The sequence below is a fragment of the Tachypleus tridentatus genome, chromosome 12 (genome assembly GCF_004210375.1).
Source record: "Tachypleus tridentatus isolate NWPU-2018 chromosome 12, ASM421037v1, whole genome shotgun sequence".
Classification (NCBI taxonomy): Eukaryota; Metazoa; Arthropoda; class Merostomata; order Xiphosura; family Limulidae; genus Tachypleus; species Tachypleus tridentatus.
Window position 1 is genome coordinate 20,103,460 of NC_134836.1, and position 26,946 is coordinate 20,130,405.

Consider the following 26,946-nt stretch of genomic DNA (forward strand, 5'->3'; position numbering starts at 1 on the left):
CAAACTAAATGACATTTATTTCAGAGAAAGATTACTGGAAGTCTGTCTAGTTTAGCTCATATAATCAAGGTTTAGCATTTTATAACAAGAGTGTAATTTGAAATTTTGATCCGTTTTTATGTGAGAATGTAATAAATTATGCAAATTAAGGCACAGGAAATATTTGCATCTTTCAAATATTACCCCTCGGTGTGGATTCCTGTACGTGGTGAGGGGACCTCCCAGGGAAGGTTCTGTTCTGTCTGGTTACCTTCTCTGGGATCTAAACATCCACCCACATCTTTGCCGTGCGTGGCCACCTGTGAAGGGGATGATAGGATCCTGGTGGTTGAGGGGTCCAAACCTAACACACCACTTTTGCCTTGAATTCCTGTAGATGGGTGGCCCCCCTTGGGTCAATTGGCTGGTCCACTTGAGCCAGAGTCAACCAAGTACCAGTGTTGGAAGTTCTCAACAGGTGTTGTGGACATTGTGCGTGATGCTGGTGTTTGGGTATAGTGCTCACAAAACCCTGGCATTGGTGCATTGTCTTTGCATGACATTGTAGTGTGTCCTCTTGTAGGGGTCCATGGTGGGTGGGGTCAGTGGGTACCGAAATTTTTCTTTTTTCCTACCCCTCAGTGTGGATTCCTGTACGTGGTAAGGGGACCTCCCAGGGAAGGTTCTGTTCTATCAGGTTACCTTCTCTGGGATCTAAACATCCACCCACGTGTTTGCCGTGTGTGGCGACCCGTGAAGGGGAGGAGAGGATCCTGGTGGTTGAGGGGTCCAACCCTGACACACCACTTTGGCCTTGAATTCCTGTAGACGGGCAGCCTTTGGGTGGCCCACCTTGGGTCAATCGGCTGGTCCACTTGGGCTAGAGTCAACCAAGTACCAGTGTTGGAAGTTCTCAATGGGTGTTGTGGACATTGTGCCTGATGCTGGTGTTTGGGTATAGTGCTCATGAAACCCTGGCGTTGCTGCATTGTCCTTGCGAGACTTTGTAGTGCGTCCCCTTGTAGGGCTCCATGGTGGGTGGGGTCAGTGGGTACCGAAATCTTTTCTTTTTCCTATGGATCCTCTAAAAATTTTAAATAAAATTTAAAAAAAACAGTCAATGGGTAAGCGACCATGTCTAGAATACTCAGAACAGCAATCTTCAACATCAGTAACACACGTACTTCATTTTCTTATTACATTCTCTTTCGGAAAAACCTTTAGGGCAAATGTCCCCTTTTTTTATTCAAAAGGGACTAGAAGGACTTGCTGGCTTTCCAAAATCAGTAAAGAAACTTTGATCTGGTGACATATTGGTTGAAACATCCACATCCCAACACAGTGAACTCCTCTTGAATTCAAAGGCAATTGGGGATATACCTATTGAGGTTACACCCCATGCTACCTTGAATTCTTCACGAGGAGTTATTGTTGAAAGGGATTTGAAGAACGTTCCTGAGTCAGAGATTCTCGCTGGTCTCTCCACTCAAGGAGTTTCTGCAGTGAGGCGCATCTCCATTCGCAAAGATGGAGTTACATTGCCAACAAATACCCTCGTTTTAACATTTACTTCACCACGTGTACCTGCCACCATCAAGGCAGGTTATCTCATTTGCAGGGTTCGCCCATACATACCAAACCCTCTTCGATGTTTCCAATGTCAGAGATTCGGCCACTCAAAGACATCTTGTCGTGGTTCCCTGACATGTGCTCGTTGTGGAGGCAAGGACCACGATGCCTATGACTGTGACATGAACCCACATTGCGTAAACTGCAATGGTTCTCACCCCTCTTACTTTCATTCTTGCCCAAAATGGTTGGAGGAAAAAGAGGTGCAGAGTTTGAAAACGACACATAACATTAGTTATCATGAGGCTCGGAAATTGCTGTCCACAACTCCATCTCGGACATATGCTGCTGCACTTCATTCCACAACTACAGTGGGAGTGCAGACAGATCTCTCTGTGCCTCCAAGAGAATCGTTTTCAAAACAAATGAAAAGCCTTTTGACCTCCGTGGTTAAAAAGGTTGATGAATTGACTTCCACACCCATCTCTGTTCCTCCCATACCTTCCAACAAACCTCAAGATCCACGTCCTTTAGTTTCAAATACAGGCATTTCTTCTGATACATCTTTTTCTCCCACCACAAGAGACAAAACAATTATTCGTTTGCATCCTTAGTCACTGGATTCCCCTTCCAATAACAAAAACCTGCCCACCCGACCCAGAGCAGGATCCATGGAGGTTGATAGACCTCCTCTGACTAAAGACAGTAAAGAAAAGACGTGGTCGTAAACCGAAGGGTTCTCCAGCCACATCACCTACCCGTTCTTAAAAATGGCCACCTTGACACAATGGAACTGTCGAGGTTTACGTTCTAATCTGGATGATATCAAAACGCTGATTGCTTCCTACCATCCTGTTTGTCTTTCTTTACAAGAAGCATTTCTCAAAACTGCTGATACTGTCTCCATTCGGCAGTTTTCTCTGTACAGAAATGACAGGTTGTGTGATGGTCGAGTACATGGAGGGGTGGCACTGTTCGTTGATCAACACGTGCTCACCCTGTCTTTGTCACTCAACACACCCTTGGAGGCTGTAGCCATCCGTGTTTCCTTGGGTCATACCATCACTGTTTGTTCTCTGTACCTGTCCCCTGGAGAGACACATGATCAATCAGATCTTGATGCTCTCGTTGAACAATTGCCATCTCCATTTCTAATCGTAGGGGATTTTAATGGACACCATCCTTTCTGGGGAAGTGCTGTTATTGATGGGAGGGGTCGCTCTGTAGAGCGTATGCTCTCTGATCACAATCTTTCTCTTTTCAATACTGGTTCTTCCACTTATTTTCATGCACCTAGTCAGTCCTTTACTGCTATTGATCTCTCAGCTTGCTCTCCTTCATTATTCTCCCATTTTTCATGGAGGATTGACGATTATCTACTAGGCAGTGATCATTTTCCTATACTTTTGAGAGTGACTGACCGTGGTCGATGCCACCCTACCCGCGTGCCCCCGGTGGAAGATGGATCAGGCAGACTGGTCCACTTTCACTGCTCTCGCAGAACTTGATCCTGCCATCGTGAATCAGCCATCAATAGACGACTGTGTAGCAGCGGTAACTGACTGTATTACACATGCAGCTGCTCAATGTATTCCTAAAACCTCGAGACGTTTTCCACGATATCCTCATCCGTGGTGGAATCCTGCTTGCCACTTAGCACAGAAGGCTCAAAAGCGGGCCTGGGATACTTTTCGTAGATATCCCACACTTTCAAACTGGGTTGCTTTCTAACTGGCCCGTGCACATGCTAGGTGGGTAAGACGTCAAAGCCAGAAGGAATCTTTGATTAAGTTCTCAACCAGCATATCTTCTACCACCAGTTCCAAGATCATACGGGACAGGATTCGAAATGTTAATGGACACTACAATTCTATCCCCCTCTCGATCTTACTCTCTGATGGTCAGGAGGTGACTGATGTTCGGAACATCGCTTACACTCTAGGTGAGAGCTTTTGCCAGGTATCTAGCACTTCTGCTTGTTCCTCCACCTTCCTGACCATCAAGACTCGGGCAGAGCGATCACCTGTTTCTTTGACTATAATTGTCTCTTTACCCTGGTGGAACTAAAAATGTCCCTTCATCGGTCTGCCATTACGTCTGTTGGACTTGATGATATTCATTATGACATGCTGCACCATCTATCTCCTGCTTCTCTTGATGTCCTTCTGATAGTTTTCAACTGGATCTGGGAGGAGAATGTTTTTCCTGATGCCTGGCACCAGGCTATTATTTTACCTTTCTCTAAGCCTGGGAAAGATCCCAAGATTCCTTCAAACTACCGTCCAATTGCTTTGACGAGCTATCTCTGTAAGACATTAGAAAGGATGGTTAATGCTCGTCTTGTTTGGTTCCTTGAATCAAACAACCTCCTCTCGCCCACCCAGTGTGGGTTCCGTTGACAGCACTCCACCACAGACCACCTAATTTGTCTTGAAACATCTATCAGAGAAGCCTTTCTCAACCGCCAACATCTTGTATCAATATTCTTTGACATAGAGAAGGCTTACGACACAACATGTAGGTATGGCGTTTTGCGTGACCTCCATACATATGGGTTACGTGGCCATCTACCCATGTTTATTAAAAATTTTTAATGGACAGGAGATTCCAAGTTCGTGTGGGTTCCACACTTTCCGTTCTTTGTACAGGAACTTGGAGTCCCTCAAGGCTGTGCATTGAGTGTTACCCTCTTCAGTATAAAGATAAATGCCATCACTGAACAACTCCTCTCACTGTTGTGAATGGGCTGTATGTTGATGACTTTCACATCTCATGTCAGTCGTCAAACATGAGATATATTGAGCGGCAACTACAAACCGCCCTCAATTGTGTACGCAAGTGGACTCTGGCAAACGGGTTTAATTTCTCTCTCTCCAAAACTGTATGCATGCACTTTTGCCGTCAACGGGTATTCACCCTGATCCTGAACTTCATATCGGTGAAGTTTTGCTGCCAGTGGTCCCGGAGACCAAGTTCTTGGGGCTTATCTTTGATTGTAAACTGACGTTTATACCACACTTAAAGCAGCTTTGGTCAAATGCACAAGAGCACTGAACATCCTCCGTGTTCTCTCTTCTACCAGTTGGGGGGCAGATCGCTGTTCAATGTTAAAGGTATATCGTGCTCTCATTAGATCGAAACTCGATTATTATGGATCAGTGGTCTATGGCTCTGCCAGACCCTCGGCCTTAAAGATGCTGGACCCCATTCATCACCAAGGACTTCGACTCTGCACTGGGGCTTTCCGTACCTCTCCAGTTCAAAGTATATACATTGAATCTCATGAACCTTCTCTACACCTTTGCCGTTTGCAACTATCTTTACAATATACTTCGAAACTTCATTCCTTACCAAAGCATCCCACCTGGAAATGTGTTTTCCTTCCTCGGTGGGCAGTACTTTTTCAGAACAGACAATCTGTCATTGCTCCGTTTGGCCTTCGCATCCAGGCACAATTGGATGAATTGGGTCTGTCCTTGGATAACATTGCAGATTCCACAGGTTGGCCCATCCTGCCATGGCTTATTACAGTCCCCAAATGTGACCTTTCTTTCAGTCACCTAAAAAAGACAGATACTCCACATTGGAAGTACCGTCTTTTATTCAATGAATATCTTTCAAACAATCATTCAGTTCCCATTTATACAGATGGTTCCAAATCAGGTAATTCAGTGGGCTCTGCTATGGTTTGCTATGGGTCAGTAGTTGCGCGCACAATCCCTTCTACAGCTTCTGTGTTCACTGCTGAACTGTATGCCATATCTCTTGCCCTGGATCATATTGCAGCTGAGCAGTACTCCAACTGCACTATTTATACTGATTCGCTTAGTTCTATACTTGCCTTGGAATCGCTACATGTTGGCTCACACCATGTTCTCGCTGATATTCAAAACTGACTGGCCCATTTCTCATTAACATCTACTTCAATCCAGTTTTTATGGATACCAGGTTATGTTGGTATTCGCGGGAACGAGCTTGCAGACACGGCAGCTAAATCTATCTGCTCCGGCACTATCACCACTGTGCCTATTCCCGTACGTGGACTATGGTCTTGTATTCAAGGCTCGGCTCCGTGCCAGCTGGCAGTCCACTTGGAGTGAGCAATGCGACAACAAGCTTTTTCAAATAAAACCCTATATTGGGCTTTGGCCATCTAGCTTCCGTAAGGTTCGGAAGGAGGATGTTGTTCTAACTAGACTACGCATTGGTCACAGTTTTTTAACTCATTGTTTTCTTTTATCTGGAACTGATGCACCAGTGTGTAGTTTGTGTAACACTCAAATCAGTATCATCCACATTTTACTTTCTTGCCATCATTACGATTCTCAATGACGGCACTATTTTAAACATGTTTTTTCCCAGGGTTTATCTGTAACATTGGACAGTGTTATTGGTGATGGTGACACTGTCCACCTTGATAAAGATTTTAGTTTTTTAATGGCCATTAATCTTTTTAATCTCATTTAAGTGTTGGATATTTATTCATTAGACCTTTTTAATTGTGGTTTCCTTTTCACAGTTTCATTCTCTCTAGTTCAATTTGATATTGAAAAATGGCCAGAACATTAAATAACTCGACACCAGGACTGGAAAGGCCAACTTCAGGTGACTAACGCTGCTGTTTGAACTACATGTTAGTCGTCCTGGCGAGTTGTTATTCCAATTTTGCTGCATGTCTTTTAAACTTTTATTACTTTACCCTTTGGTATTAGACATAATGACACATAACCCGGAACCAGGACTGGATAGACCAACTTCAGGTGACTGACAGTGGTTCTGGTACTTGCCTGTTAGTCTTCCTGGTGGGTTATGATCATTACCATTCTGCTACAGAAGTTCTTTATAAATTTCTAGATTGGATGTCAACATCGGTTTTATGCAATTTTCTGTTTTTAATTGCTGTTTTTACCTTCGTTTACTTTTACGAATTTTACTACATTTACTTTACTTTTACCTTTTTACTGGACATTTGACTACTCATTATTATGATTTTGCTATATGTCTTTTAAACCTTCTATTATTTTACATTTTGATAATGGGTGCTATGACACATAACCCGGAACCAGGACTGGAAAGGCCAACTTCAGGTGACTGATGGTGGTTCTTGAAATTACCTGTTAGTCTTCCTGGTGGGTTATGATCATTACCATTTTGCTGGAGTAAGTACTTTACAACTTCTTTTACTCTGCTTTCTCTCTTACCATTGTAAACTAGGTGTCAACATTGGTTTTATGCTTTTTCTGTTTTCAGTGATGTTTTGTTTTACCTTCATTTCCTTTTCTGTATTTTACTACATTTAATTTATTTTTACCTTTTTACCGGACGTTTGGTGCAGATAGCCTAGCTGCTTTGTGCCATAAAACACTAAATCAATCAATCAATCAACTTTCAAATATTATATGTAGTAAATGTATTTCCATAATGGCGTGTTCAGTTATTGATTTTATTATTGAAGAATTAAAATTGGTTAAACATACTTCTATTATTGCAGATTTGATGTCAAATTTAGCAAATATTGATAGCTGATGTGTATATTTTTTTAAATGATAGCACAGTTGAAAGGCTTGTATGCATTTTTCAATACCAGAAATTAAACAGAAGATATGAAGCAGGCTATATTGAAGCTGTGAAACAACTTAGTGTGATATAAAAGGTAGTAAGAGACAAGCATTCAATAATACCAGTAACAGAATGGGCAAATACTTGGGTTTACAAACTTATATGGAAATCCATAACAATTCATTATAAATCATGTGTGGCACACTCTTCAGATTTGGCTGAACAGCTGAATTTGTCATGTTTGTGCAGGAAGCTTATAGTATTCGTCAGCTTCAACCCATACATGGAAGATTGTAAATGCTTTGTGAACACAAAAATGACTCAAATATACATTATCTTTTGCAATAAACATTATTTACATCTTATTGGTCTGTAAAACCTGATGTATCTAAAGTGTTTAGAACCAGATATTCATGTTTCCATGCTGCATGGAGCCTAAATCATGAAGTTTATCTGAGAAGTATCAAGCTAGGGTGGAAGCTGAGGTTTATAAGATAAAATTAACTTTAAATTTGTTATACTTACTACAATGATATTTGGGATGAAATGCTATAAAAGGTATATTTAAATTTTTTGTTAATGAACTCTTAACTTGCTAGTCAGTCATTTGACTGAACTCTGAGAAGACTTTTACATGTATCAGGAAATGGATAAAATGCTATTAAAATGTGAAGATTATAAGAAAGAGATGCAATAAAAGAAATAGTGGCCAATGTTTGATGGAAGAGACAGCATGTGAGTAAAAAACTATTGCTTGATGTTGGATAATTTAATCTGGAACTTACATAATCATAGACATATTTAGATGAAGAAGAAACGTTTGGTTTCCTAACCAGGCTAAAGCATGTCAATAGAGCTACACTAAGCAAAACAATTCAAGAAAGGTTCAAGAATTCTATTCAAATGATTTTTTTTGGAGCTGATTTTTTTAATCATTTTTTAAAGTTTCTTGAATGGACCATGAGTGACATTCAGAAGATGATCAATGAAAAGAAAATTAGCTTCATATTTCCTCACAGAGATGTGGTCCTAAGGATTTATTTGAGCATCCCTCTCAGTAATATGGCTGAGGAAAGATTGTTTTTGCTTTTTGTGTATATAAAAAGACTACTTGCAAAGCTCCAGTGGTCAAGAAAGAACAAATGACTTGGCAAATTTGTATATTAATTTTGACAGATAACTAGTTATCATTTGACAATATTATTGTTACTTTTGCCACTGTAAAGTCCAGGAAAACAAAAGTTCTAACAGTCGTTATTTGCATTTTTAATATGCTAATGCTTAATGGTATGCCTCAGTATACCAGAAAAACAGTCTGGATAATGATATTTGAATTGATATTGGACATAAAGTCCTTGGTACTTGTGCAGATAGACCTAGAATCAGACTTTATAAAGTTAAAAATCAATGGTTTTAGTGTTCATGACTTTGCCAGTTTATAGTGTAGATATTCTAACTCTGTTATGCAATAAGGAGGTTAGGTTTATCACATATCTGCCTATTTTATATAAGCTTTAGGGAATTATTTCAGTTAATGTTTGTAAAAAAAATTCTCACTTTTTTTAAGCCAAGACTTTATTTTTGTTGTATATTTATTAATTTGGGAGTGGGCATTGATTTAATATTTGCCTAGTGTGCTAGACAGTTTTAAGCCGACCCTGGTTAGAGCCAGTAAAGTAATTGTAAAGTCTGATTGGATTTTGTAAAATTAGATCACACGTATTTCAATTGTTGCCATAGATGCAATCCTTGGAACCAATAGTAACATTTAGCACTGATATGTTTGGTTTATAATAGATTCCTTATCATTTAACAGTGCAACAGTGTCATGTTTAAGTGTGTTAAAGGAATTGATATTGTTGCTGTATCATTATCTTTTGTACTTAACACGAATATAAGGACTCGGGAGGCCCCTAAAAATTTTGGCAGGTAAGTCATTTTTAGCTAAGACTGTTTCATTTTTGTAACAGGGTAGTTTGCCTTTTGAATGTATTACCTTCAGATGTGTTAAATGCAGTACAGTTAAAGGAGTTTAAAGGAAAGCTTGCTAAATATGTAAGTGACAAGGACTGGTTTTGAGTTTGTTTTTAATTCCAGTTGGTAGGTAGGTTGGCTTAAATAGACCAATAAGTCTGTTTTTGCCCATAAATTTTATTGTTATGGTAAGGCTTGTTGAAGAAGAATAGAAAACTTTCCCAAAAAGACTCGTATTAAAAGTGAAAGTGAGATTGTTAAATAATGTAGATCTAAAGGAGATAACAGCTTTATAAAGGAAGTTTTCAATTCTCTACATGGTTTCAGAAAATTCAACACGATATAGGATTTAAAAAAGCTGGATACAAAGTAATAATACTAGTAGCATGGGATGGGTCCAGAAATATATAATTTTGCTCTTCTAAGCTTTGAAAGGTTCTTAAATTTAATTTTTCAGAGCTGCAAAACCAGGATAAATCTGAGAAAAATGAAAATAATAAAATATAAATTATGGTAGCTGTGAACAAATAATGGATGTATAAGAAATGATTTTTCAGGTTTATTGGCATTCCTCTTTCTCTTATTGAAAATTTATTAGCTGTGGTTTAAGTATTGAGTAGGCATTGTAGAATTTTTTTTTTAATTTGGAGGAAAATATAATTTTTAACAGTTGAATTTAAACAAAAAATACAATTAGTTGCATTAACTTTTTCAAATTCTGGTCAGATTTACCATTATGATTGTATCTCTGATTTGATTGGATTAGTGAGTGTGTGTGATAATTGATATAATATAGTTTTTTCTTCTAATACTTAGTATTTGTTTTAGTTGAATATTTGTTTGACTGTATTTTATTGTGATTTATATGAAATGTTTTTGTAGATTTTATTCTCTTGATTTTGGCAAGAGTGATTAGAAATTTTAAAAAAGGAGGTGTATTGAGTACCAGAGAACCAGTTCTAGTCTTATTTAGTAGAACCCTGATGAAATTTTCAGTTCATAATTACTAAGGATGCTGCTTATTATGGTAGGCCCCTTACTACATGGTGAGTGGACCTCCCAGGGAAGGTTGTTCCTTCAGTTTACCTTTTCTGGGATCTAAACATCCACCCATGTGTTTGCCATATTTGGCGACCTATGAAGGGCAGGAGAGGATTCTGGTGGTTGAGGGACCCAACCCTAACGTACCACTTTGGCCTTGAATTCCTTTAGATGGACAGCCTTGGGTGGTCCCCCTTGGGTCAATTGGCTGGTCCACTTGGGATAGGGTCAACTAAGTACCAGTGTTGTGGCCATTGTATCTCATGCTGGTGTTTGGGTATAATGCTCATGAAACCCTGGCATTGCTGCAATGTCCTGATTTGACATTGTAGTGTATCCCCTAGTAGGGTTCCATAGTGGGGTAAGGTCAATGGGCACCTAAATTTCCCTTTTTTTTTTATTATGGATCCTCCAAATAAAAACTTAAATAAAATAATTAAAAAAAGTCCACAGGTAACCAACATGTCTTGAAGATTCTGAGCAGCGATCTTCAACATATGTAACACCCGTTGTACCTCATTTTCTTATACTACATTCTCTTTCAGTCAAACCTTCAGGGCAAATGTCTCCATTTTTCATTCAGAAGGGACTAGAGGGACTTGCTGGCTCTCCAAAGTCAGTAAAGAAGCTTCGATCTGGTGACATTGGTGGAAACATCCACATTTCAACACAGTGAACTCCTTGCATTCAATGGCAATTGGGGATATACCTATCGAGGTTACACCTCATGCTACATTAAATTCATCATGAGGAGTTATTGTTGAGAGGGATTTGAAGAACATCCCTGAGCCAGAGATTCTCGCTGGTTTCTCCACTCCAGGAGTTTCTGCAGTGAGACGTATCTCTACTCACAAAGATAAAATTATGATACCAACCAATATCCTCGTTCTGACATATACATCACCACGTCCACCTGCCACCAAGGTTATCTTAATTGCAGGGTACGGCCATACATTCCAAACCCTCTCTGATGTTTTCAGCATCAGAGGTTCAGTCACTCAAAGATATCATGTCGTGGTTCCCTGACGTGTGCTCGTTGTGGTGGCAAGGACCATGATGCCTATGAGTGTGAAATGGACCCTCATTGCATCAATTGCAATGGCTCTCACCCCTCTTACTTTCATTCTTGCCCTAAATGGTTGGAAGAAAAAGAGATGCAATGTTTGAAAACGATTCACAACATAACATATCCTGAGGCTCGAAAGTTGCTGTCCACCACTTTATCTTGGAAGTATGCTGCTGCACTTCATTCCACAACTACAGTAGGAGTGCAAACAGATCTCTCTGTGCCTTCAAAAGAATTGTTCTTGAAACAAATGAAAAGTCTTTTGACCTCCATGGTTAAAAAAGTTGATGAATTCACATCCTTTGGTCTCAGGTACAGGCATTTCCTTGGATACATCTTCTTTTCCCTCCCCAAGACACAAAACAATCATTCATTCATGTCCTCAGTCACTGGAATCCTCTTCCAACAGCAAAGACCTGCCCAATTGACCCAAAGCAGGATCCGTGGAGGTTGATAGATCTCCCTCGAATCAGGACAGTAAGGAAAAAAGACATGGTTGTAAACAGAAGGGTTCCCCACTCATTTTGCTTACATGTAAATGAAAATGGCCACCTTGATACAATGGAACTGTCAAGGTTTACGTTCTAATCTGGATGACATTAAAACACTGAATGCTTCTTACCATTTAGTACGTCTTTCCTTTCAGGAAACATTTCTGAAACCTGCCGATACAGTCACCTTTCGGCAGTTTTCTTTGTACAGAAATAACAGGCTGTTGGTTGATCATCATGTGCCCACCCTGTCTTTGCCACTTGACACACCCTTGGAGGCCATAGCCATCTATGTTCCTTTGGGTCATACCATCACTGTTTGTTCTCTGTACCTGTCGCTTGGAGAATCATGTGATCGATTAGACCTTGATGCTCTCTTTGAACAATTGTCATCTCCCTTTTTAATCCTGGGTAATTTTAATGGACATCATCCACTCTGGGGAAGTGCTCTAGAGGGGTTGCTCTAGAGCGTATGCTCTTTGATAACAACCTTTTTCTTTTCAATACTGGTTCTTCTACTTATTTTGATGCACCAAATTGGTCCTTTACTGCTATTGATCTCTCAATTTGTTTCCCTTCATTATTCTCCCATTTTTCATGAAGGGTTAACAATAATCCACAAGGCAATGGTCATTTTCCTATAATTTTGAGAGAGGTTGGCTATGGTCGATGCCACTTGACCCACGTGCCCAGGGGGAAGCTGGATCATGCAAACTGGCCCTCGTTCACTGCTCTCTCTTCAGAGCTTATACATATAGTCTCATGAACTTTCTTTGCACTTCTGCTGTTTGCAACTTTCTTTACTCTATGCTTTGAAACTTCATTCCTTACCAAAGCATCCCACCTGGGTTTATGTTTTCCTTCCTCGGTGGGCCATAGTTTTTCAGAAGAGACGATCTACCATTGCTCCTTTTGGCCTTCATATCCAGGTGCAGTTGGATGAATTGAATGTGTTCTTGAATGAATAACATTGCTGTATCCACTGGTCAGCCGATCCCTCCATGGCTTCTTACAGTCCCCAGTTGTGACTTATCTTTAAGTCATCTGAGAAAAGCAGACACTCCTGATTGGAAATACTGTCTGCTATTTGCTGAACATCTTTCAAACCATCCTTCCATTCCTATTTATACAGATAGTTCGAAATTAGGTGACTGTGTGTGCTCAGCCATGGTTTGTTGTGGTTACGTGCAGAATCCCTTCTACAGCTTCTGTATTCACTGTTGAAATGCAGCCATTTCTCTTGCCCTGGATCACACAGGAGCTAAGCAGTACTCAAAATGCACTATTTATATTGACTCGCTTGGTTTTCTACTGGCCCTGGAATTGCTTCACATTGGTTCACACCCTGTTCTTGCTGATATTCAAAACCGACTGGCCCATTTATCTTTGACATGTACTTGTATCCAGTTTTTCTGGATATTTGGCCACGTTGATATTTGCAGGAACGAGTTCGCCGACACTGCTGTGCCTGTTCTATACATGGACTATGGTCCTGTACTCAAGGCTTAACTTCATGCCAGCTGGCAGTCGACTTGGAGTGAGCAACACAGAAACAAGCTTTTCCAAATAAAACCCTATATTGGACTTTGGTTGTCTTGTTTCCATAAGGACTGGAAAGAGGAAGTTGTTCTTACTAGACTATGCATTGGTCACAGTTTTTTAATCCATTGTTTTCTTTTATCTGGAACTGATGCACAAGTGTGTAGTCTGTGTAACAGTCAGGTCACAATAAACCACATTTTATTTTCTTGCCATCGTTACGACTCTCAATGATGGCACCATTTTAAACATGTCCTGTCCCAAGGTTTGTCTATAATGTTAGACAGTGTTATTGGTGATGGTGACACTGTCCACCTTGGAAATGTTTTTAGTTTTTTAAAGGCCATTAACCTTTTTAATGCCATTTAAGTTTCTCATTTGTACATTATACCTTTTTTAATGTGGTTCCCTTTTGAGAATCACAGTCCATCTAGTTCGATTTGAAGTTATAAAATGGCCATAACATCAAATAACTCGAAACCAGGACTGGAAAGGCCAACTTCACATGACTAACACTGCTGTTTGAACTACTTGTTAGTTATCCTGGTGAGTTGTTATTAAAATTTTGCTACACGTCTTTTAAAACTTTTATTACTTTTCTTTTTGAAAATAGCTATAATGTCAAATAACTTGAAACCAGGACTGGAAAGGCCAACATCATGCGACTGATGGTGGTTTTTGTTTACTTGTTAGTCTTCCTGGCAAGTTATGATAATTACAATTATGCTACAGAAAGTCCTTTACAACTTGTATTACTGTAGTTTTTCTCTTAATGTTGTAGACTAAATGTAAACATTGGTTTTATCCTATTTATATTTTTAAACTTTATTTTGTTTTACCTAAATTTTCTTTTATGAATTTTACTAAATTTACTTTAATTGTAACTTTTTACCAGATGTTTTGCACAGATAGTTGCTTTGTTCCATAAAACGATAAATCAACCAACCAACCATTATGGTAGGGTTTGCAAGTGTTTGGCTTGTTAACCCTTTCACATTAGTTAGGTTATAGTTTTTATCCCGATGTGTAATTTCTTTGTTTATCAGCAAGATTTCTCAAAAATGGCTGAATAGATTTGGACAAAAATTGATACACATTTTGAATGTGATCAAATTTAAAACTGATTTTGGAGGCCACATCTAAGTTGTGAAAATATGCAAAATTCTATTATCTTAAAATGAAAACCAATTTTTCACACTATTCTTGTTCTAAACGTAGTTAAAAAGGATTGGAATTTGATTAAACTTGGTGAAGGTGTGTAGAATGTTATTTCTTATTGTCCTTCAAAAAATTGGTCCATGTTTGTATTTTTTGAGAGCCAAATATGATCAACTCTGTGTGGTGTAGGTATAAAGTCCACTGAGTACTTTTTTAGTTAAACTTAGTTATTAAATCAAATGTTAATATTAGGTAAATTTTAAGTTCTTAATTTTAGAAGGAAATATTTTTTAAAACCCTCAGTCTTTCCCAACATAAGGATTGTGATATTTGCTCTCTAAGTCTTTCCTATTTTTTTAATTTATCTGAGAACTATGGAATTTAATGAAAATTACATATAATAAAAAATATTACTTAGGTAAAAGCATAATTTTTGCAGAACCATAAACTAGAACATCAGAATTTGAGAAATTTCTCGTGTAGGATGTGCAACAAATACTTTTCCAGGTTTTATATGGACATTTGAATAACCAAGGAATAATAAATTACTATATTGATACCTTAGAAATCCATTATAATGTGTGAAATTTAGTAATAGAGCTGTAGGTCAACAACAAAAAAGAAATTTTCAATAGGTTAAAGACTCGACTTATCAGCATTAAGACTTATCTCGAAAAAAGAAATGAAACCACTTTATCTGAAAATAGCTGGGAAAACTATTAGTGGGATAGTCTGAGCTTTCAGCTGGTTATTCAAATGTCATATGTAGAACTAAGTGAATATAAAGGACTGTTTCCAAAAATCAAAGGAAGTGTGTGTGTGTGTGGAGGGGCATTGTGTTTGATTCAGTACACTAGTGTTATCACAAGCATCTAATTTGAACCAGTGCTGCATTCAGCATACCAGTGACACACAAAAATTGATGTTTATGTGCATTTGTAAAATACTTTTGAATTAAAAAATTAAATAGTGTATAATATGAAAACTTGCAATCTACAGTTTCATACCAAACTTAGTGAAATAAATTCATAAAATAGCAGTTTAATAATGTTTTTTATGTGAGTCAACAAATGAGATAATGTGGCCTTTGACCAATGATCTGTAACAATAAGGTTAATTGAATTTTCAAAGGTTCCTATCACATAGCTATAAAGCCACAAAATTGTGATAGTTATTTGACATTGTTTTTTGTATGTGTTGTCATATGTTTCTAGGTGAATTATGTAATTAGAAAAATTTAGTAGTTTCATTAACATAAAAACAAATAGGCTGAAGTTTTATCAACAGTTGGCAGCAAATAAAAAAGAGAGAATTCCCACGAACTTATTATATTGTTTTATGCATTTATTATAAAAATATCTTCAATGTAAAAAATAAACTTATTATGTAAGATAATAAAAAATAATTTTCATGGAGTTAGCTTGCAAGTAGCTCGCATTATGTGATTTGATACAGTAATCTGAACTTCATGTTTACCAAGTGATTTACAGTTTGTTTAACAGAATTATTAGTTAGATGTAGTTCAAAAAGCAATAAAACAAAATTTGAATAGAAAGGTGTATACTGTTATAAACGTTTAAGATATTTATAATAAAGAACTCTAGTTTGCTGTTGCAATTTACAGCATTTTAAAAAGAAAATTAATGTAGATTGATTCTGTAATTAATCAGTTCGATGATCCTCATAACTACCTTAAAAATACAAAATCAATTTTCTTTTTAAAACAGAATTTTAAATTATTTTTCTAAGTATTTGTCTTATAAAAATGTTGACTGCTCCTAGTACAATGCAATTTTCATGTTAAAATTTCAAGTCCTTTTCTTTAACTGAAAATTTTCATATTTCATTTGCATTATTCCTAAGCCCTCCTAAGTAAATAGCAAACATTTTTATAAGACAAATATTTAGAAAAATAATTTAAAATTCTGTTTTTGTATCAACAATAGAATTATAATGTTTACTGAAAGCTTGGCAAATTTAATAATGTTCTATTAAGAACTTTATTATTATGAATATTGTATATCTTATTTATTATGTATTATTATATATTATGTATATCTTCATAGTCACATAATAGTTATAATGTTGTATAAAATACACAAACCTATTCTGAAAAGGTTAGTATAAAGTCTGGTAGTTGCTTTGGCTGGTTATGGTGAACATCTGGTAAGCTTAAACCTTTGACTGGTAGCTAACTTTCATTACTGGTCATTCTGCTATTTTGTTTTTATTGTTAACCCTTTTCACTCTAAACTTCTCATTGCACATGCCATAAGGTTTTACTGAATTGTATTTAAAAGTGAATTAAATCACTTTAGTATCAATTGTATTTTAATGAAATTATAATTATAATGCACATTATAATTCAAAGTTTTATCTAAATTTTAATTCTTTCATTTCAGAAGAAGCCTTTAAAAATATTTAAAACTTCATTTGTGTGACCCTTGTAAGTGCTGATATATCTTTACTTTTGGTCTTTGTTACATGAAGAATACTCCATCTATAGTATATATGTATGTCTAGACCCAAAACCACATTTACAGGGCTATTCACTCATCACTTGTTTCAAATTCCTTTAGGTCAGTTCAAAGAAAAAAGAAATATTTTCACTCTCCTGACAATAGCCATATCCATCTTGTATACCATAATGAGAATTCTAAACCACATCTTCTTCTGTGAAATGTGTATTTATAACCATTAAAAAGAGCTAATTTTAAACTATGATCACTCGATTGGTATTTTAAAACTGGTATGCAATATTCATTAGTAAGTGCTTCAAACCCCTCTAGCATTGTTCGAGTTTGGTTGTCATTTGCACTTAGTATTTTCTTACTTTGATACATATTAGTTTGATAGATAAATTGTATTTAGGTTTTATTTTTGTTAAATATGGATTATATATGCTTTAAAATTTATATTTGACAGATTTAATAATTTTCTTAATATAATCCAAACTTTATCTTACTTGTGAGACTTAAATTACTAAATGAGAGCAAAGATATTTTGCCAGAAGCTCTGATGAAGATGAAATTATATATCTGATGGGTACATGTTGACACGTGTTGAGATGAGTAATAAGCACCAAAAGAAAGGAAAATGAAAGTGCAAAAATAAATAGTAAGTGAAAGGGTAAACACATGAAATTAAGCATTTAATCAAAAGAAGATATTTTTATTGATGAAATGTAAAAGGAATTTTTATATTTTCATTTAATTTTAAATATTTAATTACACTTTAAATTTATAACATATAAAGTTAATGAAATGGTCAATAAAATGAAAAATAAAACATAGATATTTAAATTTAAAAAAAGTTTAAACATTTAGAAGATTGTAGAGGCGATGCCAAAAAAAAATGAAATTTAAAAACAGATAAAAAAAAAAATTATGCTTAACATGGAAATCATCCTGCACTTGGAAGAGTTTAGCATCTGAGTGCAAATAACTATTATAAATAATAGAAAAAAATCAAAATTATATATTTTATTTTTCTGAAAGTACAGGCCTTTAGGAAAATACTTGTCAAATTCCACACAGTCCCGATTGTTAATTTTATTTTTGGAGTAATATATTACAAAAATTAAGTTGTCTTTGTGATTTGAGGACCTAGTGACCAAAGGTACTACAAACCATTAGTTTAGTGTCACCTATTAAGAAACAAAAAGCTACTATTGTACATTTTATTAATTTTATAAACACCATAGATGGAGAATCAACTTACTTTGCTTGCTGTTAGTGACTATTGATTAATGTACTTGCCTTGTAGTGCATCTAATATATATATAATTCTCAATTAATTATATTTTAGTTTATTTTTAACCCAGAAAGATGTGTGCTGCATTATAAAACTCACTGACACATTTAAAAGGGTGTGTGAGCAAAAATTTTAATACAGATAGTGATGAGAGAACTGATTCTAGTAATAATTATAATGAAAAGTAAGCAAACAATCTAATAAATATTGGAAAAGTAACACTGTAACTTCATTTGTGTTCCTAACTTAGTGGATTGTAAGGAATTGGATATGATCATAACTGCTAATTAAATTTCTTCAACAGAGACAGCTGATAATATAGAAAGTGTGTTTGTTTCTCTTCCCAATTTAGATGTTCCTGGTGAGTATTATTTAATGTAATTCAGATAGGTCTGATTTGCACCCTCAGAGAAAATGATGACTTTTCTCAAGATGATAAAAAAAACACATTTTTGTTCATCCTGTTGTAAGACTGTTTCAAGTACTGATGAAAAGCACTACAAACATTAGTTGGGGTTAGTCTTAAAGTAAATACTACGTACTTTGCTTGTTGTCCATCTTCAAAATTACAAACAAAGATTGCCCTTGTTTTCTCTTGGTTGTTGAGACTGAAAAGCTGGATTGTAATATGGCACATTACATTCACTTACTTAAGTAGATATTCTCATACAGTATTTACCTCAATATGCAACAAATTTGTTTATGCGTAAAACAAGCTTTTTCTCATACCTCCATTGAATTTAGTGGTTTCAATTCCAAAGTGGCATTTCTTCTTCTTCTTTTTTGTTGTATAGAAGACACCATTTACTTTATCTTAATTCCCTAGTCTTTATTTTTGTCTTACGTTTGCAATTGTCCATCAAATTTTTTGAAATGCATTCTGAGGTTTATGTTACCACTTGGGTGTCGTACCATTTGCAAGCATTCTTCTACAGGCTGCAGGGGGGTGGCTTGTCTTGGATTTATCAGTGATTATCTATCGCGAGATTAACTATTATATGAGCCAGCCTCTTTCTCCTGAACGAGTCAAACCTGTTCAGGCCAATGAAGATTTTGATAGGCTTTTCCCACTGTTGGATTTTGCCCTATGTTCTATTTCCATCCTGCAGAATCAGCTAAGCTAAAATGGAACTTTTAGAGAAGATTTATCAGGTATAATATGTTTTATTCACTTTCCTGATTTCATATGGCCTTTCTTCTTCTTGGTTGCATGATAGTTATTCCTCTTTGTATTTAGTTTTCCTACCCTCCCTGGGTATTATGGTTCATATAGAGCAGTTCACAACTGGTTAAGGGTGTCAGCATACTCAGCCTTTCACAGGCTATGTATCAGTTTTTGTCTTGCCATGAAACTGACTGTTTGTTTCTTGACTCTCACCACTTGGGGTCTATTTAATTTGTGTGTGATAGGGAGTGGTTATTGATTTTCCTGTGTATTTAACCCATACCTAGTTTTCCACACCTTTCTCTTACCCTTACTTCAATTCTATGTTATTCACCTACCATACATCTTCTTCCCAAAGCAATACACTGAAATTCCGAGGGTTTTTCAAGAGACATATTTTCCCTTATTACCTCCATGTTGGCTCATTTGTTGTCTTTGGCTCTTGGTTGACATTCATGATTTCTCTGTGTTTTGGTTCTTCTAAATTGGGATACAGCCTCGTCTCAGGTTAATTCTTTTCAGATTCATTGTTCATCAGTGTGGACTGCCCTTCCAAGCTGGAATACTAATGTGGTCCTTTGCTCTCTCACTTTATTTCTGTCCAAACAATTTTCACATGCTCTTGTTTTCACTTTTCTCCTAAGACGTATTTCCTTCTCCTCTTAGTCTGTGGACATAGGAGGTGTAATTTATTTGCCATTAATGTTTCACATATTCTATCATCTTACATATATTCTCCTTCATCCAGATCATTCTTTTCTCCTCAAAAGTGTGACAGCTAAGGAAGGTAACTCCTCCTTTTTGCCATTTTCTCTTCATTTCCCACATTTATTCTAGGCCCAATCCAGATAGACTTCTTTGTCCTGTGCATATTCTTCACTGTTATGTTGCTCGCACATTTTCTTTCTGTGGTGTCTGTTGTCACCTCTATATTCCTTACTAGCCATTATTTGTTTGTAATCCTTCCACCCTCATCAGTTGGATTTGGCTTTTGATTTGATTTGCTTATTCCTTCTTATCATCTTCCTCACATATTTTGTTCCAAGTGTTTTCTTATCAAATTAGACACTTTACCTTTTCTCTGGCATCTCATCTTTGTCATCCATTGGAGGAACTTCTTCAATCAGGACTACTCTTAGTAAATTTGTCTCTCACTGTTTGCATAGGATCATGGTTTCCTCCACTTCAGGTTATAATCTCTTGCCTGTAGCCATTCTAGAACATCAGAATTCAGTGAGACATTGACTGGGTATTTTTTTTCTCCAGAAGCCCCATTTCCCTTTTGTTTATGCTCATTGTTTGGATCCTGTTCTATGGCCAGTGGTGCCTGAGTAGGTGTTAACTCTTCAATTCTGCACTGTCAAGCCATTCTGGACTTGCATATTACAATTCTATGGCTGTGCAACCCACACTGGAGAGTTGGTGTGTTCCACAAGAATGCTTGTAGATTTATCCTTGCAAAAGAATTGCTTTATAAATTTGCTTATCCCATACCCCTCACACATGAAATACAAGGGTAAAGCAGTAGGGGATAGCTGCCCATGCTTACTATACATCATACTGAATAAATTGGTATGGTATAAATATCATAAATATCAGGAGACATCCACCTGAATATGACAATGAAATACAAATAAAATATAGAAATGATTATAAAACCATTCAGTTGAGAGTAGGGCAATGCTGGTGTGCATGATGTGATATTATTCAATATGAAACATAAAAACAAATTGGAGTGAAACATCAAAATTGCAGTTCATCCCTTTGATTGGGGTTCCTCATGTTAAACCAATGTAATTGTTGGTTTCCAGCCCTGGGTTGTGGACTTAGAGGTAAAGGCAATCAGTGTTTTCGCACACATTACAACAGATTTATATATTCCTTCCTCATTTATACTCCTTCAGTGTTGCATATTGCAGTGTAAGTAATTGCAGATTGTTACAGTTCTTTTCCTTCTGCCGTTCCTCAGTGTTGTTAGTAAGTTGTTAATATGCTTGGGGTGTTTCCATTCAATTTCACATTTAAGGGAGATGGTTTACATTGTGTAGACATCTATTTAATACCAGATGTCTGGTTTCTGGATCAATTTATCATGTTCATATGCTCAGGGGCACAGATACATCCTCCCTTCATTTTAGGTGGGGGGTATGGTGCATACAATCATCCCCCCCCTACAGTTTGGTCTGTTTAATTGTTTTATTGCATCACAGGTCTACAAATTGTCTGTTTGTTCTTGTGATTCTCGTGTTCTTACCAATCAAATTACATAATTAGGCCTAGATGTAGGCTTTTTCAGTAGCCGAAATGTACATCTTTAAAAATATAGGCGTGCTTCTAAGCTTTTTGATCTAAGCGATAATTCGTAAGTATCAGTCAGTAGGCCTAAGTATACATGCAAGGCTTGCAAGCATTATCACAGAATCTATCTACATCTTGTACATAGTAAACTTTTCATCACAACAGATTGAACAGAGTATGAAATTCGAAAATATTACTCCCAAGCTTAAACTCCTGTGATCTAGATCTGGCAGGCTGTTTGTAGCTTGTAGCTGCATCAATCTTATGTGTATATTGTGCGGTTTTCCTATGCCATTTCTAAGAACATGCATAAGAATGCATGTCTAGCCGGTTTTATTGTCGAACACCTTACTCTTCTTAGCCGTCGAAGCTGCTGACCATAGTGTATGTTTAGTGTACAGTTAATGACAGGTTCGCACTGCTCGGATCCAGGCGCACCCTACATCAACCCCATCTGCTCCCTTTAGTCTGAGCCTCAATATTACAACAGAGCTTATTAGACCTGTGTTTGTGGCCCTCATTAGTCCATGAAATTTCAGATTATCACCACCCTCTAATAAAGTGCTGGTGCTTTATGGTAAAAGAACAATATATTCTCTTATCATATATAGTAAAAATATTGTATTTTCTTGTACAATTAAAACACAAAAGGAGCGATTTCAACGGCCTGAAGCCTCTACTTGAATTGTATTGCTAGTTTTTGTTTAGGTGTTTTTATTTAATAGACGTGCTTATAGACACTATTTCACAACGTGTTTGCCTTTTGATGAGCTTTAACAGGAATATAATATATTTGTGATTGTTTAAGTATTTTTCAAGAAACTTGCAATTACTTGTGTTGTAACTAGCATACATTATTGTCCCAGCGATGCCCTGGTGGTCAGTCGGCTCGGTAGTCACTGTGAGGTTCGTGCGTTCGACTTAAATGTATTGTACAGTTCAGTTCTACTTCCATTCTGTTCTATCTTTGTCCGTTGTACGTTAGAGTTTTTCAATAAAGACTGTATTTTAGCCTGTTGAGTCATCTGGAAAACAGATTCTGATTATGACAAGCAAGTGTCTGAAACTTTCCGATATTAGACAGTTCTGCAAGCCAGTTACTAGAACTACAAGTGACAATGCAGATGCAGATAATCCAACAACCTCAAGCAAAGGAATAGAAACTTGCCATACAGATGAAATGCCATGTACATCAGAGGACTAGTCTGAAAATGCTTGTGCAACTATTGCACATCATGAACCATCAGATTGTTGTGAAACAAGTTTGTGCAGTAATGAAAAATCTGACACTCCACATATCATCCAAACGCACAACTAATACCATTACAGAAAGCAAAATATCAACTTCCAGGGCAAGTGGTTTGATGAGTTCCCATGGCTGCACTTCGACAGTCAGACTCAAAAAGTGCCAAAGTGGAAAATAGAAGCCTTTTTACAGGTAAATTGGAGAGGCCAGTGGAGTATACCTTCATATCTACCGGTTTTTGCAACTGGAAAAAGGCAAAACAGAAATTCAAGGAACACCAATCCTCCTCTCAGCACAGATTCACTATATCTCCAGAAGGTTCACTTGATGTAACTCCAGTGACTGTCCAGCCACATGATGGAAAAAAGCAGCAGCAGGAAGAATGCAAAAGAAGTCTAGCCAAAATATTCAGAAGTGTACGCTCCTTACTGTGTCAAGGTTTAGCATTACGTGGACATACTGATATGGAGGGGAACTTCCTGCAGTTAATGAAGCTCCTGGAAGAGGAAGATCCTGAGTTGACAGCCTACTTTCAAAGAAAACCACATTCACATCACCCCAGGTTCAGAATGAAGTGATGGAGATGTTCAGCAATCAAATACTGAGGAACATAGCACACGAAGTGCAACAAAGTAAAATCTTTGCATTAATGGTTTATAGCACTCAAGATGTTACAGGTGCCAAACAGGAAGCAATATGTGTACAATACGTAGATGAGAACCTTGACGTCTATGAGACATTTCTTGGTTTGTGCAGTGTTTCCAATACAACTGGTGAAACAATGTTCTTGACTATACTTGACGTACTGACTAGACTCAATTTACCACTGTCAGGATTAAGAGCACAAACTTATGATGGAGCCACTAACGTGACTGGTGCGTACAGTGAATGCCAGGCAAAAATAAAAGAGAAGCAACAGTCAGCTTTGTTTTTTCACTGCGGAGCACACAAGGCTAATTTAATAATGCAACATGCAGTTGAAGCTTGTGAATTATTTTTATTAAACAACATGAACAGTTTTTCAGTACATATAAACTTATCAAGGGTAATTACTAATTTTATTAATATTTGAAAATGTAATTCATGCAATGAAAGTTATTAGTAACCTTGTCAAGTATAATGGCTATCTTTTATACTGTGCAGTGTGCAGGAATAAATTCATGTGGCAGTTAATTTGTAACACATTTGTGTTTATTCTCTTAACATTTTGAAAACTGTTCACAACACCTCACTTTCCATTGGTGTGATTCTCTTTTTTACACCCACATGGGATGGCAGTTCACAGCAACATGGGTTTTGGATATAGTTGACTATGCAGTGAGTGAGATTCTTTTATTAACTAGATTGTCATATGGTTTTTATTATCTTATTCTATGGTATGATATTTTAATAAGTGCTTTCAGTAAATTGTGGCAGAGTAATAGCAATGCTATAAATATAAAAGATTTTAAAAAATGGATTGGTGAATATAGAATAACAGGCTTTGAGTTGGAACTTTCAATTGCCAATAATCTGGTAGAAAATATACATTTTGAAAAGGAATTTGCAATGGTAACAGGTAATAAAGAATAAAATAGAATTCTTAATTATTAGAGCAAGGATGAATACACTAATGATTCTGAGAAGCATTCAAGGTTCATTACTTTAATGTTACCATTGATACAGTTTGTGTAAGTACTGAAATCTGATTTCAGGCTCTTAAAAAATATGTGGATATTTTTGGATTTTTATATTACAGAAGAACAGCTTTTGCAGCATTGCAAAGAGCTTATGATTAAACTCAGTCTTAAGAGTTTATGCAAGAATAATGAATTGAAGATGTATAAAGAACTTAGTGCTTTGCAAGATTATACTACCTAATAGCAATATAAACTGTGCCTTGCAATTTGTCATAGAAAATGACTTGTATTAAATTTACCCAATTATATATGTACCACTTTGCATAGTCCTGATTATTCTAGCTTAGGAAGAAAAGGATTTTCTAATCTTAACTCTGTTCTGCCATGTCTCAAGAAAGATTAGAATTACTGATCACGTTGTCTCTAGAAAATGATGTATCAAACTTTCTAAATATTTATGATCTGATCAGTAACTTTAGTTTGCAGAAAAAACGTTTATGTATTGAGTTAAAAGTTTTATTTATTGTATTTATTAATATATACAATATATTTTTCACTGCATAACTTTTATTTCAAGTGTAAGCACATTAGTTGCATGAATTATTTTTGAAAATAAATATGCTGTATAAAGAATGTTTAAAAAGACATTTTTAGGAAGTAGGCTGATTGTCAGCTTTTCTTCAGATGCTGGTCACGTGTAGCTAGAATCAGTATTGTAAAATATAACAAGTCCCATGGCCATAACTACTAATATAAGAGTACCCTGCATATTTGCTTTAGGGGCCCTGTAAACTCTAGATTTGGCCCTAAGTAGAAACTTTGCCTGGCTTGAATTGTGATTGTTTTGCTGGTTTTTGGAACTCCACCTTCTTCAAGTTAAATTATTTATTTTAATGTAATTCATATATTCAAGCATGTTGGTACACAAGTTAATGCAAGGCCTGTAAAATTTCAATGTTTTGCTGTGTACATATATTAAAAAAAATCAACTTTTTTTTTGTTCACTTGACGTTAGTTGCACTTTCTGTTTTTAGTTTTCTAACACTGACAGTAAAAATGAATGAAAATGAATTAAAGTTTGTTGGTTCAATTTAAAAAGTCAGTATGTCTGTGGTGACAAACAATTTGAAAACAATATGCAGAAATAAGTGTCAGTTTCTCCCCTCTTCTCACAGTCACTCCTTATCAGTTTTATGAGTAAATGCCACTTTGTATTTCTCTAGGGCATTCTATAAAATTCAATATTTTATGCTGTAACTGCAGTGAATTAAAAATGTATTTATTTTAATGCAAAACTATACAATGTGTTTATTATGCTTTGTCCAAAGCAGATACATAAATAAACTCATGATTTTTGTGTCATTAACTTATCACTTATCTATTGGGGGAATAAATTAAAATCCTCTCTTTCATACAGTCTTACTACATGCAAAAGCAAAGGAAGAAATGTTAGCAATGTTCTAAAGATGTATGTATTTCTGTTCCTTATTCTAATTATTTCATAGTTGCTATTGTAGAATGCACAAGGAAGCACATAAACCCATTTTGGGACCCAGAACCAACCAAAAGTTACATATATTGCTCTCATACTGTCACCAGGTGAATGTTATGGTAATGAAATAAAAACCCTCCAATGTCAAAAGCCAAAGCAATATAGCTGAGCATATTTCCTGATAGTACAGAGTGCTTCAAAAAATTATTGACACTTATATGGGACTATTCAGGGTGGATCACAGTTGAAATGCTCTCTGTATCTGTTGTGAACCACTGTGGGTGACTGAAAGATATTCCAAAGTCAATCTTGTCGTCGTTTCAGTCAACTACAAGGGAAAGAAAAAATATTCTCCTGAGTGTTACTATTGTTTTCTGAAGTACCTGTATAACAAGATATATAAAAGATTTCTCAAGCTTTTAGCTGTTAACATGCAGGATTTTTGTGTCTTTGGTTTGGTTATACAAAGTTTAGGAATCCAATGTCTGAATGCAGTGGAGGGTTTTTGGAAAGATTGTATTATAAGATTCATCTTGCTATTCTTGAATAAAGGTGTTGTAATGGAAATTCCATTGTTTATGTGTGTAATCATAACCATGAGAATGAGTATGATAATTATGAAATAAGTAGTTCTTGTAAGGTGCAAGAGACATTGTATTTAGAGAAATTGATCAGAAACAATTTTACTTACTCATGCTATTAATTTTATTGAGCTAAAGAAGTGGTTTATTTTAATTTCAAAGGAAGATATATATTTTGATTTTAAAGATGATTCAAATTGAATGAAAATGACAAATATTTTTATTAATCTTCATAGCTGTTTTTGAGTATACCTCTGTAGGCACAGAATATTTATATTTTTATTTATTACACCAATTCTTACAATACATTTGTACTATCACAGTGTATATGTTTGTAGAGCTTTTTATTTTTCCTGATGCCTTTAATAACAAAAAAATAAAATAAAAAAAATTCAGAAGCTTTCCAGCCAACCTCA

The 26,946-nt window shown here is 36.2% G+C and overlaps 2 protein-coding genes across 6 annotated transcripts in view; one reads left to right on the forward strand and one right to left on the reverse strand.

The window, feature by feature from the left end:
- Window positions 1–26,946, forward strand: part of LOC143235094 (solute carrier family 49 member A3-like) — a 68,273-nt gene that overhangs the window by 33,202 nt on the left and 8,125 nt on the right. The window lies entirely within an intron of this gene.
- The window catches only part of LOC143235096 (electrogenic sodium bicarbonate cotransporter 1-like), a 46,431-nt gene continuing 45,623 nt past the window's right edge, over window positions 26,139–26,946 (reverse strand). The window contains exon 8 of the mRNA XM_076472904.1: window positions 26,139–26,277. The gene's annotated coding sequence lies outside the window, so the exon portion shown is untranslated. The remainder of the gene's footprint in view (window positions 26,278–26,946) is intronic.